This window comes from Eubalaena glacialis, chromosome 1 (assembly GCF_028564815.1).
Source record: "Eubalaena glacialis isolate mEubGla1 chromosome 1, mEubGla1.1.hap2.+ XY, whole genome shotgun sequence".
NCBI classification, from domain to species: Eukaryota; Metazoa; Chordata; class Mammalia; order Artiodactyla; family Balaenidae; genus Eubalaena; species Eubalaena glacialis.
This window is the reverse complement of record NC_083716.1, coordinates 39,243,614-39,250,392: the sequence shown is the minus strand read 5'-3', so window position 1 is coordinate 39,250,392 and position 6,779 is coordinate 39,243,614.

Genomic DNA, 6,779 nt, shown 5'->3' with positions numbered 1-6,779 from the left:
AATTTTTGGAATATATTTCTCTAAGGTGGTATTTCATATAATTCATTAATGATCCTTGGAATTTGGACTGTGTTCTGCCAAATGTAAGCTGAAAATAAATATTTGCATTACAGTATAATTTGCCTGTATCTAGCGCTTCTCCTTAACTTACCCAATCACTTAATTCTCATAGAATCACAGGCCACTGAATTCTCTCCTAACTATTCTTTTTCTCTCACTCAAGCATTTCCTTCCACTCACCTATCAGCTCAGTCTACCCTTAAGCACCTTCACATCAATCTGTTAAGCTATTTTTTAATTGGTGTGTGTGTGTGTATGTGTGTGAGAGAGAGAGAGAGAGGAGAGAGAAAGGGAGAGACACAGTATTTTTGAGAAAATTCCACAGCAAGAAAAAAGATGTCATATTCTTCTAGTTAAAAGATTTGTAGTTTGAGCTTCATACCTTGCAACTTGGGAGGAAGTTAACTTCTAAAACTTTATTTTATCATTACTGGAATAATACATTTTTTTTTTAATTTTTATTTATTTATTTATTTATTTATTTATTTATGGCTGTGTTGGGTCTTCGTTTCTGTGCGAGGGCTTTCTCTACTTGCGGCAAGTGGGGGCCACTGTTCATCGTGGTGCGCGGGCCTCTCATTATCGCGGCCTCTCTTGTTGCGGAGCACAGGCTCCAGACGCGCAGGCTCAGTAGTTGTGGCTCACGGGCCTAGTTGCTCTGTGGCAGGTGGGATCTTCCCAGACCAGGGCTCGAACCCGTGTCCCCTGCATTGGCAGGCAGATTCTCAACCACTGCGCCACCAGGGAAGCCCTGGAATAATACATTTTATGATAGAAGGATTCTTAAATTTATTACTTCTAAAACCAGTCTCAGTTCAACATCTTCCATGTACTATATTCCCAGATTTTAAACCATTATTTAGACCCAAGCAGTTTATGTTTACACTTTTATTTGTGTTACTGGGAGAACACATAATTGTTCATTAGAATGATAGCCTTCCAAATTGAATAATATTCCTAGTTTAATAACATTTCATTAGAATATTTATTTTACATTATTTATGAAATAGCTAATATGAAAGATTAAGTTGGGATTTATTGATTCTCTCAGCATTTTTCATTAGAGTTCATTCTACCAACCTTGAGGTTCTGATTGTCTCTTGACCAAATGTGGGTGCTTTTGGAAACTTTTTCAATAATATTCTCATTCTGGAAAAAAATCCAATTTTGAGGTAAAATATGTAAATATGTACTTGTGAACCATATCTATGATAGAGAGAGAGGTGGGGTCCTTGGGACAATGACTCGTCAGAAGACCAGGACATGACTAAAACACAGGCCACTAGGGAACTGGGAAATAATTGAGATGAGATCCCAATGAGCCAAAACAAAAACCAAGTGGGAATATTCCTCTACTGAATTAGTAGAATTAACCAGCAGGTTTAAACAAAATTGTAGGGAAGGAGTTGCAGCCTTAGTGTTCTGTTTACAGGATACTTAGGGAGGTGGTATTAAATGGCTCAGAACTGATATGTGAGATTTTCCTACATATCTAGTACTAAGTTATTTTCCTGAACCTTGGTTGGGGTATCGGGATGGGGAGGGTGGAGTCGGTCAGAAGTGCTCTTCCTTGCCCTTTCAGAGATCTCCTGATTCTGTTCCTGCCCCCATTTTCATCTGGGCCTTCTCTTTCCTGTACCCTTTTTGTCTCCTGTTTAATATGGATTTTTATTCCCAGAAGATATTTCTCAAAGTTATGTTCCAGAAGGGAGCTTCAGCTGGTGAGTTTTGAGAGTTCATAGGGCCCCTCTGCTCAAGTCCTCTCAGAGCTTAAGGTAGTAATTCCTTGCACAACAGCAGTTAGCCCTCTAAACCTCCAGTGAGTACCTATAGTGACTTGGGAGTTCCCTCATTCCATCAGCTACTCTACTGCTTCCCTCTGCTGCTTCCCAGTAAGATGGTGCTTATTGGTATGGGCCTTGTAGCAATTGGTGGTTTGTCTTCCACCCTCTCAGTTTGGGAAATTCTTAGGGATGCTTCATCAACTTGTACTGCAGATACTGTCTATGGGTTTTTGTTTTTTAACTTCTGTTGCTCTCTTTTTAGGTGATGGGAGGTGATGGGAAAAGTTAAAAAAATCATGCCATCACTGTCATCTTCTCAGATTCTCCTTTCTAAGTCTTTTAGAGGATCATCACCATTCATATATCTTCACTGATAAAGTTCCTGTTCAAATAATTTGCCCATTTTTTAAAAATTTACTTATTTATTTATTTTTGGCTTGTTGGGTCTTTGTTGCTGCATGCAGGCTTTCTCTAGTTGTGGCCATAGGGTCCGCATATGTTCAGTTTTGGTAGTTACTGCTAAACAATTTTCTGAAGAAGTTGAACCAATCTATACTCCCAAAAATGGTATGTGAGAGTGCCATATGGCTGACATTCTACCAATAGTTGGTATTATCCATCTTTTTCATTTTAGCTATTTTTGTAGTGTGTTGAGTTATCTCATTGTGGTTTTAATTTTGCATTTCTTTATGGTTAATGAAATTAAGCATTTTCAAATGGCCATTACATAACTTCTTTTGTGAAGTGCCTGTTCTAGTCTTTTGCCCATTTTTGTATTGGATTGCCTGCCTTTTTTCTTGTACTGATTTGTAGGCTCTAGTAGCTTTAAATCTTTTTCTTTATCCTTGATATTCTGAAATGTAAGTGTGGAATTGTCTTTGTTTAGTATGAGAAGGTAGACCTGAAAACTCATGTTTTTTTCCAGATCTGGAAACTTCTCAGTTTTTCTTTCTTTAAACATATTTCTCTGCCATTTTTCCATTCTCCTCTTCTGGAACGCCTGTTAGATGTATGTTGGATCCTTTCAGTTGGTTCACCTATAAATTGATCCTTCAGGTCTCTTCACAGCTTTTCTATATATTTTTCAACCTTTGTCTCTCAATGCTTCCTTCTAATTTCCTTACTGTTTTCGTCTAGTCTAGAGTTTATCCAATCTGGTGAGGTTTTTTTTGTTTGTTTGTTTGTTTAATTTTATTACTACTTTTTAAAAACTTCATGACTACTTAAAAATAATTTCCAATACTTCTAATTGGTTCTTTTTCATATTCACCTGTTTTATTTCTTTTGTTTTATCTTTTGTTGTTCTTTTAAAATGAAAGTTAATCTTCAGTTTATCTCTTTGGCCATTCTAAACATTTATTTTAGAGTTTTGTCATTCTGTAACATAAAATTAATTTTTTCAGGGATGAATTCATGTTCTCATTGTTGATTTTATTGTTTGTTTTTCTTTTTTAGCATTAGGTTTCTTTTTGTTTGAAATGTCTTTGGCACACTTGTTTACCAAAGAAGTTGTTTACTTATGTCTTCTTTTTCTCCTTTTCCTCTTTCTCCTTTTTTCAATCTTTCTGTGCTTACCTCTGTTTAATGGTTTTGCAGTGGCTGCAGTCTAGATACCTAGCCCCAAACCATGTCTCATGATGATATTTGGGGGTCTCCTGTATCACCAGGCCATTCCTAGGCATAAGCATTGTCCTCCTGATTCCTGAGGCCATTGCCCCCTGTCCTCTGGCCTGCCAAGGCCTACTGCTTTCTCTTAGGCCATGTCTCCTGGAAGTGGCTGTACAGCAGTTTTTTTCATCCTTTGAAATCCCAGTAAATCATTAATTTCCTATCTCATTTGGAACATATTTAATCCCCATTAAATTTCAGAAGTTAGAGGCCCAGCCATGTATGCCCACTTCCTGGCCAGGAGCATCAGCCCCTCTCACTGCTTCATGTTACTCTTCTGTTTCTGGTTCATGGAATACATAATCTTTTTTCGAGGCCCCTCATATCTTTATTTTGATTTTTGTATTTTATTTATTACTATTTGAGCAGAAGAGGTATGTCAAAGTGTGGACTTACTGAGTCATTTTGACCAGAAATCCAGTTATATACATATTTTTAATATTGGTAGCTACTTCCTGGGAATTCCCTGGCGGTCCAGGGGTTAGGAGTCCACGTTCTCACTGTTGAGGGCCCTGGTTCAATCCCTGGTTGGGGAACTAAAATCCCACAAGCCGTGCAGTGCAGCCAAAAAAAAAAAAAAAAAAATATATATATATATATATATATATGTATACTGAACAATTATATATATATAGAAAATACATATATATTGGACAGTTATTGAACTTCTCTGAACCTCAGTTGATTCATATGTAAAACAAGGCTATTGGACCAAGGTCCTTAAAAGTCCATTCCAATTCTAAATTCTGTTGTTTATGTAACCTACGACCTATGATTTGTGTCTGTGTTCAGTCAGCTAATTTGTAGTGTAGGACACTTGAAATCCACATTTTCTGCTTTCTGACTCCGCAGCTGTTTCTGCCATACCTCACAACTATCCTCATTGTAAACACAGCAGACAATCAAGAAATCAAATCCATAGCATGCCACACCCACCCAGCCCAGTCTTCTAACTAGAAACTTGGGGATTTCTCCAGTTTTTCTGTTTTGTTTTGTTTTTTTTAATAGCTACTTTATTTATTTTTGGCTGTGTTGGGTCTTCGTTTCGTGCGAGGGCTTTCTCTAGTTGCGGCAAGCGGGGGCCGCTCTTCATCGCGGTGTATGGGCCTTTCACTATCGCGGCCTCTCTTGTTGCGGGGCACAGGCTCCAGATGCGCAGGCTCAGTAGTTGTGGCTCACGGGCCCAGTTGCTCCACGGCATGTGGGATCTTCCCAGACTAGGGCTCGAACCCGTGTCCCCTGCATTAGCAGGCAGATTCTCAACCACTGCGCCACCAGGGAAGCCCTCTCCAGTTTTTCTTATACTGCTTTCTGGAATTCCAAACAGAAGATCTGATAAGGTTTCAAAAGTCGAATCTGTGTGATACAAAAGTTGATTCTTTTTTTTCTTGGCCGCGCCACTTGGCTTGCAGGATCTTAGTTCCCCTTATTTACCTGACCAGGGATTGAACCCAGGCTCCAGCAGTGAAAGAACCCAGTCATAACCACTGGACCAAGAGGGAATTACCCAGAGTTGATTCTTATGCAAAGAGCAAAGGGCAACAACTGAGAAAGAAGCTTTTTTGCATAGTTATTATAATCTCAGAAAATTGGGATCAGTCATCAGTGTAAGCAACATGCCTGATGCAGAACTGGAAGAGATAACGATCGGGGCGGGGGGGGGGGGGTTCTTAGATGGTAAAAACAGTTACAATGACCACATCATCAAGGAAGTAGGGCCTGGCAAAAAAAAAAAATTACTTGTTGCTTTTTATTTACTAACTAACCCAACTAAAGAGATGGTTTTTAAAAAGCCACAAAACCTGAAACTTTCAGGAAACTGATAACATTTTTTTAGCCAATTAAAGAAATTCAGGCTCCTGTTCTGATATGCTAACAGCTAGTTTATAGAGTAATTTACACCACCAGTCTATGGACTATAGGAAGGCTCTATTGTGTTTGAGAACAAAACAAAAGCACTAGACTGAAGTACAGTCTTGTGGTCTAGTGTTATCTCTGCAACTCACTAAGTATGTGACTTGACGAGGGTCACTTACCTTCTTCACATCTCACCTTTTTATTCGCATCTGGAAAATGAAGAGTGTTCCAGAGAGAGTATGTTAGTGATAGAACAAGCAAGAAAACACTTAGATCATGAGGTCTGGAGAGGTTTTTTTTTTCCCTCTTTGAATTCTATTCTTTGTCTTTAAACACAAAGTGTCCTAGTTGGTTGAATTCAATTTCAAACCTCCAAAGTTAAAATATAAGCATGTTAATATAAGTTGATTTAATTTTTAAAGATCGCGGGGATAGGTGAGTAGGAAATTTAAGGAGCAGCTCAGAAAAATCAGGCCCTGTGATGATTTAGAGAAGTCTGTGCTGAGCGCTCCACTGAGCCTCTAGCTCCATTTGGGGACCTGCGTTGGCATAACTGACGGTTGGGATTGGCCTGGAAAGGAAGTTGTCTGGTGGAGCTTCTTTTTCTTGTCTCTAGAACTTGGCCTCACCTCAGCTCATGACACTTGAGTGGATTATTATTGCTCTAGGCTAGTCCCGTATGAAAATCTTCTTGCTTATGAAGTAAAGCAGGCAAATCACTTCCCAAAGCAAACAAGTACAGGCTATCTACCTGAATCTCTTCTGGCTGGTGCAAGCCACTTTTTCCCCAATTGAGAGCAAAAGCTAATTAGCTAATTTTCTATTTGGGGCCAAATGACAGTCCAGTGACAGAAATGTGAGGTTCGTAGTAACTCGGAAGTGAGGGAGAAGTAGTGAGGCTTTTGTGCCTTGAGTTAAAATCTAAAGATGCTTTGTGAGAGCAGAACCCACTGGGGTCAGCAGGACCACCGCTTTTGACCCCAGTGCTGAAAAAAGTGAAACTAGGAAGAACAACCAAAAACATCGCCTTTCTTGATAACCTCTGTTATTTGCCAGCTCTGGAAGCTTAAACCTGTCTTCTGCTCCCTCTCCTCCCCTCTTTCGTACCCTGCTTTCAGGATACGTGAGGGTGGAGGGCAAAGCCATTAACATGAAGGGAAAGAGTTAAGTGCTGAGAAAGAAGAGGGCAGGTTTGAGGTGCACGGGGTCTAGGGCTTGAATCCTCTTTGTGGTTGTCATTGACTTCTAAACTGGGGTGGATGGGTTTCAGCATCTGGAACAAGTGCCCAGCACGTAATAGCGGTTCAACAAAGTAATTGTTGAATGAACTGAACAAGTTAAGTTCTGAGCCAGGTGTGGTTGTTGCTCTTGACTCTTTCTTCTGACATTTTCTCTCCCTCTGATGGGCTT